The sequence below is a fragment of the Myotis myotis genome, unplaced genomic scaffold (genome assembly GCF_014108235.1).
Source record: "Myotis myotis isolate mMyoMyo1 unplaced genomic scaffold, mMyoMyo1.p scaffold_m19_p_3, whole genome shotgun sequence".
In the NCBI taxonomy this organism is placed as follows: Eukaryota; Metazoa; Chordata; class Mammalia; order Chiroptera; family Vespertilionidae; genus Myotis; species Myotis myotis.
In genome coordinates, this window is record NW_023416335.1 from 83,673,402 (window position 1) to 83,687,982 (window position 14,581).

The 14,581-nt window shown below is 32.1% G+C and overlaps 1 protein-coding gene and 1 pseudogene across 2 annotated transcripts in view; one reads left to right on the forward strand and one right to left on the reverse strand.

Moving 5' to 3' along the window:
• TSC22D1 (TSC22 domain family member 1) overlaps positions 1–14,581 on the reverse strand; it is a 145,788-nt gene that overhangs the window by 102,883 nt on the left and 28,324 nt on the right. Inside the window, exons 2-3 of one of the 2 annotated variants that reach the window (XR_004965765.1) lie at positions 6,876–7,045; positions 4,428–6,005 (exon numbers count right to left, since the gene is read on the reverse strand). The exons of the other annotated variant lie outside the window; for it this stretch is intronic. The gene's annotated coding sequence lies outside the window, so the exon portion shown is untranslated. Of the gene's footprint in view, positions 1–4,427; positions 6,006–6,875; positions 7,046–14,581 lie in introns of those variants that run through there. 2 annotated transcript variants of the gene reach the window in all.
• On the forward strand, positions 915–1,135 carry LOC118649653 (annotated as a pseudogene).

The following is a 14,581-nucleotide window of genomic DNA, read 5'->3' on the forward strand; positions in this document are numbered from 1 at the left end:
AAAATGCTGTTATAGATTTTTAGTATGTCCTACAACTTTTGTGATATTATACTGTTAGTACAGTTTTTGTAATATTATATTTAAAATCTTTTTTCTTGAAATGTTAATGTTTATTGCATGTAACATTATATTTAAAATCGTTTTTCTTGAAATAAGAAAAATGCTGTTATATCAAAACACCATTGCTATAGCAGAGTACTTGCACTATATTTCAAGGGGCAACTTAAATCTATGCTTGCATAAGAACTTAGGCCCCAACCTAAGGCTTCTAGGACTACTACTTCCTCTGTCATCTTCTGCTGTTTGGTATAGAGTCTTCTTTTCTACTAAAGCACTGCCTTTCATTTCTCATTTTAATTGTTAGTAAATACAAGTTCATTTTCTTTTCAATGTCAATCATGTGTCAACAGTTTAGCTCCAATGGGCCTGGTTACCCTTAAATTAGCAAAAAAGCTGAGAAAAATAACATTATATATTACAAAGGTCTTTTAATATGGAATTTATGGTTATTTGCATCAGAATTCAGCAAATAAAAATAATTGAAATGGAGAGTGTACTTTTTTTCACTATGATTTCTCAGGATCTAAGCCATTAACTTGAGTCAATTCTGTTTTCCACTAAACTGTAAATATTAGCCTTTGTATAAACATACTACTTGCCTAATTTTCAGGAATACAAAATATTTTGCATATCACTATATTACTCAACAGAATCTCAACATGCATAAAATTAAGCACCTTAATGGCTAAATATGTAAGGATAAACAAAGCGGTACGAGTATTCCAGAGCCAAATACACGGTGACCACACCTGTACTATCTTGATTTAGTGTCACACGTTAAGGAAAACAATGATAAACTGAAGTATGTTCAGAGAAGATCTACAAAACTTTTAAGGATCTTAAAACTATACCACATGAACAAGAGCAAAAAAATACAGGTGCTTGGGTGCTATGGACTAACAAAGGACACCCAAAATGACGTCCAACCCCAAAGCAGCAGCCAATGATATATATCTGTGGAGAATGTCATGCAGAAAGTGAAATAAAATCCAGGGATTCAATCAGATGCAGAGAATGTAGATACAGAATAATGTACAAGAAAAGGACTAAAAGATTGGTGGTTTTTGATGCTTGATGAAATGGAATTCTTTGTTCGCATTTGAATTTGCTGTTAATGTTGTATAGCTTTTGATTAGTGTTATCTTTATGAAAACAACTCTCTATACACGATTTCATTTTAAAAACCAAAAAAAAAAGAAAATATAGGTGCTTAATATGTAGGAAAAAAACAACTTGGGTTGGAATTGAGATATAACACAGTCATGTTAAAAGTCCTGAAGGCGGTCATATTTGAAAAAATCAGACTTGCTCTGTGTTTTCCAGATGTAGAATCTACATGAGAAGGAGGTAAAGCACAGGCAAGTACAGGTCTCTGAGCCTGCAGTTAAGAGACTTGAGCCCTCCAGACATTTTATCAATTGTGATATTAGAAATATATGTGATATTCCTGAATACCAGTTATCTTATATATAAAATGAGGGTGCTAAACTAGATTATTTCTAAAGTAATTTTCAAATAAAAAAAATGACACAGAAGTAAATTCTGGATCCACTTCTTAACATTAGACCATCCTGAACATGGAACCAACTACCTTATTAAGTAGTGAGTTCTCTTAGTAGTTCATATCATCATCATTTGCTCTACATAAGGCATAAGTGGAATAGATAGCATAGCAAACTATTTTTACTAAAAGCAAATGTCCAGGAGCTGGTGTTCTTATAAAAAGAATTAAAAGATAGAAGGTCATTGTGTTTAGCATGTTACCATCTACTGAGTAAATTAGTAATTTAATCTAGAAAAAAACTAATTTTTCTAGCTTATCTGGACTGAATACTGCATTTTCCTTTGTTTCTAGATATACTAAATATGCTAACACTTGACTCATTGAATTACTTAATATTCCTTAGAGAATAATAGTATATCTTTCTTCTCTGAATGATTTTATCTACTAACAATATTATTTCTTAACCCATAGTATAAAAATCCCCAAGTCACAGTGTTTAAGGGAATATAAAACTTGAATTTCTCAAACCAAAGTAAAAATTAGTACAGCTACTGTTTTCTAAGTTCTAGGCATCATTTAATAAAAATAGGCATTCACAGCAAAACTGATGCCAGGCAGTAATTTCATGGAATACGTACTCAACTTCCCATGAAAAGTACAATATTTTAAAAGTGTTCAGAGTCTAAGAAATACTAAATTAAATATGGGTCATAAACACTAAGAGAACAAGGATAGGAAGAGATGCCCTGGAATAAATGAGGTCAAGAATACAAAGGGTAGAATATCTGTAGATATGCTTCTAAATGTATTCCAAAATAAGACAAAAACAAATTTGTGATTTATCCACCTCTCTTCTCTGGGAGAGATCACTAAGGAAAATTATTTGTCTAATTCTATATTTTTGAAAATCCAAAGATACCTGTTATAGTACAGTTCACTTTATCGTCAGGCATTACATTGAACACATTTTGAACATTTTTCTACCTATGCCATACCTTACCTCTGGAGTAGAGATCCCTTTGGTCATAATTCCTGAAAACTCCGATGCATACTTCAAAGTTCCCTAACATTTTTACCGTAGTAACCTAATTACCTTAGATGTACGTACTGGGGGTGGGAGGGCACTTTAGAGCACGTATGTGCATATTTTTGGAAACACAAATCTTTCACATCTTAGAACTAAATTAATATGAAGTCTGTTTAATGGGAAATAAAAAATACCTGAATAAAAAGCAAGAGATTGCTTAGAACATCTAAGCAACTGACATCTTGCTCATTTGTTTCAATATAGCAAAGTAAAATAAGATCTGTGCACATATTTACAATGAACTGTAAGCCACACTGCTTATGTCATATATATTTTTAAGACAGAAGTTATTAAAAAACTGTTTCCTCTCTAAAGAACAAAACGGTATCTATAGTTAATCCAATTGATGATGAAGCCTATGTTCTTTTACCTCAAAGACATAAAGGTAACCCATGTTTAACATTCTGTAATGTCTTTATTTTAAAGCTACTGATAATGTAGGGAAGAGCCCATGTAATAAAAACTAACTTATTTAAAACGCTCATATCACCATTATTTTTACAATGTTTGAAGTTTCTGGTGCAAGATTTTTATTTAACCTCCCACACCTCACCCTTTCATACACATATAGTTAAAGATAATTTTTTTGTATTCAAGTAAAATACAGCCTCCTGCTGAAATGTGGTCTGTAAATTTTTTAATTGCTTTAACTCTAAAAACAAACTTTTATTCACAGAATCCTTACTCATCTTTTCCAAACTTACCAGAATAAAGCCAAGAATTTTAACTTCCTTTCCCACCTCCCCAAATGTAGTAGCTATTCTAAATTATAATTTCCATTTCTAATTCTTTTTTTTAGAGTATAATTTCTTTGAGAAGCCAAATTACTTCATTTAATCCAAAAGTTGTCATTAACTTTTATTTCTTGCCAAGGACCCCATCATAATGTTTATTTTTAATCTTTGGAGTCCACTTCTTGTAAAGTTTTCTTCAAATCAAAAGAAAAATCGTCTTGCTTCTAGCAGACTCTGCATTTTTTAGAAAAGGTAAATTGCTCCAGGGGCTTCAGTTAAGTTTAGGTAGCTATAAAAACCAGAATCATTAAAACCAATATGTATCTTATCAGGTTAAAAGCAAGAGACTCTTAATATTTTACCTTCTACAATTATTTGCTTAAGCAGAACACTAAAATATAAAAAATTGTTCTTCTCCTGTTAACAGCTCATAAATTAAGTAGTCTCCAATCAGCCATTATTTTCAAATGTATTTTTCTGCATACAGGAGCTGTCTTTTGCATACTATTTTATAAGATGTTATATTTTGAACAATCTTGCTTTTAAAAGATTTAACCATATTCTCCTAATATGTATAGTTTTGACTCAAGAGTTTTTCTGGTTTGCAAAATTGACATTAAAAGTGGAATCTAAAAAATCCAATTCTTGAAACAAAACTAAGATGAAGCAAATCATGAGAATGCAAAAACTGACTATTAAATAGATCACCTATTTCATAAATTTGGCACTGGGTGACTTGATAATCATTTTAATTTAACAGTTCAAAAATTGTTTTCTCAAAAAAGGTTAACATACAAAGGGTAGGATATATATTTAGAAACTTAGATAACGACACATAAAATTAAAATACACTTAAAAATACTGTTGTAGTTTTCAATTTCTACTCCTGAAACAAAAATAAGCCATTTATCGTAAGTGCATTTTTTTCAAGGAGAAAATATTTATTAGTTTTCAAATGATCACATAATACAATATTACAGTCATTCTAGAAAAAAATTAGCTTATAATATTCATAAAATAAACACTGAAAAATATAAGATTGCATATTGTGACACAAAATATTTAAAAATCTGAAAGAAAAAATATTAAAATAAAAATTTAAATAAACAAATCAATTTACATTAATATACAAAAAGTTTCAGTTTTAAATAGCTTTCAGTGGCATGAGGTGAATAGAAATGCACTTACATTTCTTTTGTACACTTTAAGAAACAGAGCTAAAATTTAATCAAAGCATGAGATTAAGAAATTAAATCATTTCCATCTTTCAAAACTCAAACAAAAGGCTAATAATCTCACAGGCCATAAACTGGTTCAAAGAGTTCAACTAACTTAACTTCCAAGAAATCTCACTTTCAATTTCCCTAAGTTCCTTCTAAAATGTTGAGCAGCTATTTTTTAAATTTATATGTTTGTAAAGACTTTCTTATTAACATTTAACAAAAACAAATCAAGCATAAAAAGTTGTAATGATTTATGAAAATTCAGAGCTCTCTAAAGAAATTTTAGTTTAAATTGACCTTTTACACTTTCTTTTAAGTACTACACATACAAAAATTTATTTATAATCAATGAGGCAAATACAGGTCTAATAGATAGTCAAGAAAGACTAAAGGCCAGGTTATAACTTGGCAAATGTTTCTAGAATCCTAAAACATTTTAAAGGCTTCCATATTAATAATTCTACAATTTCCATTCTTAAAATTTATACCAAATAAAACAAACTGATAGCTTTGGGCAACTTTTAAAAACTACTTTAATAGCTTTAACTGACCAGTTAAGAGATATCAAAAAGAGAAGTAGAAAAATTTTGATAACTATTATGATCAATTAATTGATAGTTTGGATAGTTATCTTGCAACACTTACATGGACTACTACCTGCTTTGTTTCAGTATCATTCAAACTTTACTATGTTTTCAATGCAGAACAATTCCTCACGTTTAACAAGTATTTACTACTTTAGAAGGAGTAAAAGCTACTTTCATCTCAAAAGATGTCTCTTCTACTTCTATACTGATTTGACAAATGAAAATATGACTCAAGACCAGAAAAAGATAAGCTAAAAGTGTAGCCTTAATTTTAAAAATAATTTGGGAGTAATTAAGAAGTTCTAGCTTCTAGTTTATTTCTGGTTTCTTTCAGTGTCAGAGGAAAAAAAAAACGTTTCACTAAATTTTTTGGATCTCTCATAATACTACAAAAAAATGTTTGCCTGCTTGATTTTAAGGTGATTTTCAATCCCACAAATCTGTTAAGTGAAACAGATACAGAGAGCTGCTTTTAAAAGAAAGGAGTCTCTCATGCTTCCTCTATTTCAGTCTTCTGAATAGAAAGGAATATTTTCATGACCATGTAAAATCCAATCTGAAAAAATTATTTCATTAATTGAGCCTTTCCATTTCCAGACCAAGAGTACACCAGAGTAAATCTTAAAGTTTATAAATGACAAGATCAGGTGGCTCTCTCATCCTTGTGTCTTCTAGATATATTGCATGGCTCCGTTCACCACTGCCTTCCAAACTGCAGGTGCTGCATGTGTGACAGATATCATCCATGAAGGCTCTGCTAGGAGAGTTCCTTTTGCTGAAGAAGTATGATGTTTACCAGTTGAAAGAAATCTGGGCAATTAGAGAACAAATAAACCGGTCTCCCATTATCAAGATACCTGGAGTCACAGAAGGAATCCACCAAGGAAAAAAAAACTTGCCAAAGGCACCAAGTTCACATTCTACCCATTGTAGATGATAAGAATTTCCTGGAATCAAATCCTACCCTTGGCATCAAAGAAACTAAGAGAAAACCATTTTAATGCCATGGGAAAAATCTAGGACAAGGCTTCTGCCACAAATAACAGTATTCCTAGGGATTAGAAAACTACTTATGAATATATTTAACATACCCTTTCAGGGATATTATATCCTGAAACTTATATTCATTCATATTTATCTTATTAAAGAATGAAATCTAGATTTGACCATAACATTACTATCATTTCATCTTCTAAAAGATCTAATTAATATGAAGTCCTAAAGTTTGATGTAGGAAAAAGACCAAAACTTTCTCACTAACAGGGTAGGGTAATACCTTGGACATCAGACTATGTAAGTTAGGTGAGTTCAGATGTCCAGTTTGCCCAAAGATAAAATACAGAAACTTCTTAATTACTGGAATATAAAAGAGCACTTAGAAGTCAACTAGTACATTAAAAGCTAAAATGGCAAATATTTCCCTTTTTAAAAGTCCTGTGGACTACAAAGTCATTCACTAAATCAAGTGCTCCAAATTACTAATTACCTGGAGAGAAAATTAAATAAATTTTAGGTCGCTTTTTTGAATGGGCACTAGTTAGCATTCTTAGAAAAACAAACAGATTACAGCCCCACTCAGTTCTAATATGAACCCAAGGAGCTTACCAGTAGAATTAAATGGGCAATGGAAGGACACTCCAATCTATAAATAAACCCAAGTAAATAATGGAAAGCACCCACTTGTTTATTATCCTTTCCCACTCTCTCCAGAAGCTGGATATTCTGCCTCCAAGGGTTCAGTGGAGAAAGTGGACCCCTGACGTCAAAAGCTCTCCGTGGTCTTGGCTGTATCTGTGGTTCTAGGATCACTCCTTGCACCTCTGGTAGGAGAGAAGCACTGAAATAGAGAGCTGAATATAGATTTAAGAGAAAATTCTTATTAAGAAATTACATTCTCTGGTCATTTGAGTTTGTAATGACTTATCCTCAGGATAAAAAGGAGCTAGCTACTTTTGGGCACTTTCTTTAGTGCCTTCTCAATTTGAATTTTAGAAGTCTGTCCCCACAAATGATCAATTCCTCAGAAACTATTAAGAAGGGACCTATCTTGGTCTAAAACATAACACACTCTGTGACAAACCACTCAACTTCAAGCGGTGAAGACTGAATTGAAAAATGATAAATTATGACTGGAAACAAGATCACAGTTCTCTTAATGGGACAGGGATAGGCACTCGGCCTCAGATATATTAAAGGAGGAGTCCCCAGTTAATTCTTCTGTAAAAGAGAAGAAGATGGATTGAAAAGTAGAAACAGAAAAATCAAGCATATGAACAGGAATACTAATAAACCTTGGGAACTGTTTAAGAAGCTGAATTTGTTCTTGGTTTTTTAAGTCTTCAGTAATTTAAAAGACTACAGTCCCACATTATAGCAATACAAAGCTAAACTTGAATTTTATCAAGCTATGACTACTGCCACTGAAAAAGATTTATTCTTCAAGCACTCATATTTAAAAAGTTGAAGGGCAGGATAGTGGATATAGGTAATACAAACTAAAAATCTTTTTAAAACATATGATCATTTGGTTTGAGGTCAAGAAGGACCAGGAAATAATCATTAATGGCTACAATGCAGAAATTAAAGCAGTAAGATATACCCAAATAATAGATGATGATAAAGATACTGAAAAATAGTTTGCATTGTTATAGGAATAAGGTAAATAAGAGAAGGAAGTTCAAAGCATACAGCAACTGATCAAGGAAAAGCTGAAAGGAGAATAAGATAGGCAGACATGTATTTAAAGTTATAGGGACTGCAGGATAAATTTTAACAGTGGAAAACAGATCAACTATACTTTGTGGTAACGAGTAATACAGCCCTATTAAATTTCAGACCTTATTCTAAATAGAAAGGTGCTGCATATTTCTGCTGTATGGAACATAGTTCACACTATCCTATTTCAGGGATACAGTATATTGTGGGATAAATTAAGAAAAAAAAAATACTATCAAGTAATCTCTCTCTCACACCAACTGGTTATCACAAGGATTCCTTACCTGTTAGTGGAACGAGGATTGTGCTCTCTTGTTCTATCAATCAACCAACAAAGGTTATAGTCTCAGCACTATGAAGGTAGCAACCAACCAAAGTTAATGTTTTAGTGCCTTCAACTTCCTCCTGGCTCTGCCAGCCAGTTTGGAAATATACGAATAGCTGAAAAGGAATGGTTATTCCATTACCTAACAACATCTGGACTAAGTTTTTTTTTAAGCCTAAAGATGAAAGAACGAGCTAACACTTCTGCTTTAGGAATATATGGAATTCTGTACAAGTGAGAAATGAACATAGTCTGGACTAAGAGAAAAAAAAACCCTACAAATTTAACCATCAAATCTATAATTTCCAAAAATTAAAAAAATAATGAAAAAAGAAATCTAAAAGATGTCAAGGGGTGAAATAGCCATATTGCAAGAGGTATCAAATTAATAACTACAAAAATACTTTATGAGGCTTTGTGCCAGCTTTTTTTTTTTCATTTTAAGTTTCCAATAGAGTTTAAGTCCTGAAGTCTTTTAGTTTTAAATAAACTAAAGACTCTATTTTTTGAGCAGTAACTTAAAACAGTATTTTACTGTATAATCACATTGGGGAGGTATATGAGGAATGACAAGAGGAAAGGAATACAAATTAGAAAAAGATCTGAATACCGAGTGTCTCAAGAAATACAATCTAATTAGGTATTTTCAAGAATCCAAAAATCCCAAATAGATTAACAAAGTATTCCATAGCTGGAGTTCCTAAGGGGTGGCTCTTTAACAGATGGAAAAGACTTAAAATTAATACACCAGAGCTCTCTTATTTATGTTTTCATTGTACCTTTATGGAATGAGATGTGCTACATTAAAACTATTAAGCAATCATCGTCTAGTCTTTTCCATTCGATTTCCTTGACAAATTAATCCTTTTCGTATCTAATATTTCAATATACACCAGGAAAATTATTCAATATTTCCAAACTAATGAGATCTTGAAATTTAACATTAAGATATAGTTAAAAATATATTCAGAAATTATAAACAAGATGATTTTCTAAATTTCCCAGTTTTCCTTCAGTTCTTGAATGTTAATCAGCAGTAACAACATATCTGAATGAAAATACAGGCAAAAAAGGGAACATTCCATTTTGAACAAAAAAAATACATCTAATTTTTTTTTTTAAGTTTACAGACTCATTTCACTTTGAAAATAAAAACAACCCCCAAGAAATCATATCTTGCTCAAACTGATATTGGGCTAAGTCTACAATTTCTGTTTCAGTAGGAGCTCCAAACCTTTGATTAACATACCCTGAAGAATATATAAATTAAAAATGCAACAACAAAAAAATAAATGTCCTTAGGTTATGGGACGAGTTGGCTGGCGATGTAGATCCACTTATACACTTCTCCCAAGTCAGATTATTTTCAGGATACAACTTCTTTCTTTTGCCTAAAGTACCAAAACCTGTAGATTCCACATACTTATACTCAAAAATGAATAAGTACACAGATTTCCCTAAATAGACATTATTTTGAATCATTAAGGAGAGACAGTATCACTCTTGCTTTAGGAGTGAATAATATATGGAGACTGCGGGTTTAATCTTGTACCATTTATAAAGAAAATGTAAAGGCACTTTCAAAATGAGATCATTAATCAAAAACGAAAGAGCGACTTTTGTGAGAGTTAATGGAGGCTCATAAAAATTACACAGTAGGACCTTACCTAATTCTATTTTAATAGACAGCATTCTTCTAAGCAATATTTTAAGAGGAAAAAGAGTAAATACTCCACTACAGGACTCCACTAGAGAATAATTCTAAACCAAAGCCAACAAAATCAGCAATGCTTAAATGTCACAAAGGAACTCAAACAGGTGTTACAATACATCAATAAAACCATTTTAGCATTTCCCATAAATGCTTAAATTTTTAATGTATTTTAGTTATGAACATAACTAAAAATCCTGTTATATTCAAATCAGAAGCACTAAACCTAAATAGTTTATGTATAAATCCACTCTGAGAAATTATCCTGAAATGTACAAACTAGATTATTTGCAATATTTGTTCTCAATGTTAAACTATTAAATGAGTACCTACTGCTATTTTTAAGCATTTCTCATATTGAAGAAAGAGGAAAAGTTACACCTAATCATTTTTAAGCAATGAAATAGAAGGTAACATTTTTTACAAAGATTATCATTTCTATCCACTTGTGCTGTAACTAACTGATCTTAAGTTGAACTTGCTAACTTATAGATTTATAGATTACTCACAAAAAAACAAGATATTCTATGCTAAATTGAAAGCATGATGTAATATATTTTCCTATTCATCTTTTATCACTCATTTTACTGGTTCTAAGGCACATCTGCAAAGAAAAAGAATTTCTCACAAATCCCTCCAAGTGTCCAGAATAGCCCGGCTGGCATTAAAAATAAAGTGAAAGGACAACCTTAGCAGAAAGAGTGAGTTTGGTATCTGCAGCTCTAGAAGAATGCATGGCACACTAAGTTAGGTAAATTCAGTAAATGTTATATCAATGAATGAAGCCTATTGATCAAAAAACAAAAAGAAGAATTTTGTCAAGTGGCTGATACCTAAAGTAGACACTACAGAGTTCAACTTCCTAATCCTAAAGAAAATACAACTTATCAAAAATATTACTTTCATGGATCTCTTCTGGGGATCAGCTTTTAGGATTAATTTTCTAGTATGGTCAGCTGAAACTTCAAAGGTATTATCCTGAGATGATCAAAATTTTAGCTAAATTACAGCATCCATTATAGATTTTCCAATGTTCTTTTTCCAGGTTTAAAATTAGTAAGGAAACAAACCAGCTATTGACAAATTCAAATTTTCAATTTTGAAAATTGAGTGATATTGCCAAAAAGCAAACAAGCAAAACCCAACTTCCTTAGAACAAGTTAGCAAAGGTACTATATGGCTCTGGAGGAAAGGAAGATTATTTCTAAACCACATCTTATATATATTGTCAAATGGGATACACCTTAAAAACATCCAAATAGGGACGAAAGCTTAGAACTTTAAAGAATGCAGAGCATTATGAGGATACACACTTAATCATGGAAAGCAAGTTCCTAAAAGAGAAGAAAGTTGTCATGAGAATAAAAAAGCCCTATTATAAATGTTTTAAAAACTCAACATCTAACCAAATTCCAAGATTTTTCAATATATATTTTTCCATCCTTTGGGAATACATACTATCCAAAAATGTTATTAGGATTCAAATTATTTCACTAGGTTTAAATGTCAAGTATTTGTTAAAAGATAGACAAGAAAGAGATAGCTAACCCAGCTGTGTCTTCATGTTCCACTAGCTCAGTGGTCGGCAAACTGCAGCTCGCGAGTCCCGTGGCATGGGCCACAAAGTTTCAATCACACTGCACGTGCGGGCCCGCACATGGCATTTTGTGGAAGAGCCACACACAAGGGGCCAGTTTGCCGACCACTGCACTAGCTTATAAGATGAAGCAGAACAAATAAAAAAGAAATATCGTACAATATACATTTAAGAGTAGGTAACCCACTACAGAATAAAAGATAAAAAACAAGAAAGTGAGCTTCAGGTTCAAGTTGCCTTTAAAAAAGTCAACTTCAGGTTTAAGAAGACTAAACACAAAAATATTGTTTGCCACTGCCTCCCTTGAATAAATAAGAAAGGCTTCTATAGCCCAGGCCAAGTGGCTCAATTGGTGGGAGCATCATCCCGTACATCAAAAGGTTATGGGTTCGATTCCCAGTCAGGGCATATACCTAGGTTGCAGGTTCAACTGGTCTGGGCATGTACAGGAGGCAACTGATCGATGTTTCTCTCTCCCTTCCTCTCTCTCTAGAATCAATAAACATATCCTTGAGTGAAGATTTTTTTTTTTTAAAGGCTTCTATATTTAACAATAAAAAGAAGCCCTAACCGGTTTGGCTCAGTAGATAGAGCATCGGCTTGCGGACTGAAGGGTCCCTGGTTCGATTCCAGTCAAGGGCATGTACCTTGGTTGTGGGCACATCCCCAGTTGGGGGTGTGCAGGAGGCAGCTGATTGATGTTTCTCTCTCATCGATGTTTCTAACTCTCTATCCCTCTTCCTTCCTCTCTGTAAAAAATCAATAAAATATATTTTTTAAAAAAAGAAAACCTTAATGAAAGTGAGTTTAAGAAAAATCTCTAAATCACTGTGGCAAATTATTTTTATTATTGACTCAGCCCTTCCCTTTTACTTCTCTAGCATCTTTTTTACCTGTTTTGCTAGTATGAAATATTTAGCTTTGTTCTAGAGATGACCCAAATATATTGAAGTATAGATAGGAAGAAAAAATAGAATCAACTTTCTACCACATTTTTAATTCCATGATTTTTGTGTTGTGCTACATTCTTAAGGTCATTCAGAAAAAGATGAGTATAAAAGACTATAGAAAGAAAAAGGTATGTTTTATAAATTAGGCTGTCTTTACATTAATTCCTTTAATTCTTATCCATCTATGACAAGAAATATGACATACCAGTCAACAAAATGATGTTAAGGAATTAAATTCAAAAGGTTCTTTATCAAGCAAGAATCATCAAGGGGTACAGGGTTACTAAAATTAATGGGTGCACGTATGTTGAGAAACAGGACATTTACTTGGTCTCAAAGTATCTCCCCACAAGATACTTGCTATTTACAGAGAAATAGAGTAATTTAACAGTATAGAAACCTGACAGACACCTTCTTAATAAATGATCAAGATAACATCACCAGTAATGGGACAAATCAGTATCATGTACCTCATTATATAATGCATTGATAAGGACATAACATCAATTCTGTGGTGTCCTTGCCAAAAATGCATAATCTCAACCTGATTATGAAAGAACATCAGACACACAAATTGAGAGACATTCTAACTAGCTAGTACTCCACAAATGACAAGGTCATGAAAGGCAGAGAATGAAGAATCAGCCCAGATGGAAAGAGACTTAAGGTCACATGACAATTGTGCACAAATAAGATCCTAGATTGAATCCTGGATGAGAAAAAGGTCATTTAGTGGAATATTTACAGATTGATTAGTATTAATTACTGATTTCTATATTTGCTTTATGGTTATATAAAATATGAACATAAGGAAAGCTGAATGAGGTAATGGGAACTTTTTGTAGCATTTTGCAACTTTTTGGTAAATCAAATTATTTTAAAATAAAGTTAGAGGGGTTGAAAAGGGCCTAATATATGATGAAAGAAGATGGTTTAACTCTGGGTGATGGGCATACAGTGCAATATAGAGGTTTTATATCTAAGAAATGTATACTTGAAACCTATATGATCCTATTAACCAATGTCACTCTAATAAATTTAATTTTAGAAAAAACAAAGTTAAATAAAAAACAAAGAGTTACGAATAAGGTACCATAGTTAACATACCTATGGAATATCTATTGAGAAGAAAAATAAATCTACATTTTTTATTGATATAAAAAGTTCACTCCAATCTTTCTCTAAAAACTAATCCTAATGGAAATGACAGTATCATGCCATGTTCTGTACTAATATCAGTAAAGTAATCAGATGGTGATAATCTTGCTTATGCTTATTTGGTAAATAGCTTTCTATACAGAGAACTGATTCAGAAGAAAAGTATGTAAGAGATCAAAAGAGAAAATCATGCCTACAAACAGGAAAACTGAACGATGTTTACATTAAACAACTAGTATGGAAATTAACTTTAGACTAAAGAAAGCATATGATAGAGTAGGTGGATAAAAAAAAGGTCTTCAGCCGAAACCGGTTTGGCTCAGTGGGTAGAGCGTCAGCCTGCGGACTGAAAGGTCCCGGGTTCGATCCCGGTCAAGGGCATGTACCTGGGTTGCGGGCACATCCCCGGTGGGAGATGTGCAGGAGGCAGCTGATCGATGTTTCTCTCCCATCGATGTTTCTAACTCTCTATCTCTCTCCCTTCTTCTCTGTAAAAAATCAATAAGATATACTTAAAAAAAAAAAAAAAGGTCTTTAAATTTAATTTATCATGTGTGAATTTTCATTCCTGCAATATAAAAATGGAAGAAATCAAAATGTCTGTTCATTTGTTTCTTTAAAAATTTCCATAGGAAAAAAAGTTCAGTGCCATAAATATCCCTCTTATATTAGTTTTTACTAAAAATCAAATGATAAAATTGCCAAATAATTTACCTACCCTTATAAAATCAGTAATAAATATTAATAACCTGTTTGATTTTTAACATGAGAGCTTGGTATATGTAATGTATTATGCATTTTATATATATACTGCCTCATTCAATCCTCACAATAACTCTATGACAGAATATAATAATTTAATCATCACAATTTTGCTGATAAGATAACTAAGGCACGAAGTAATGAAGTAACTCACCTAAGAACATTTAA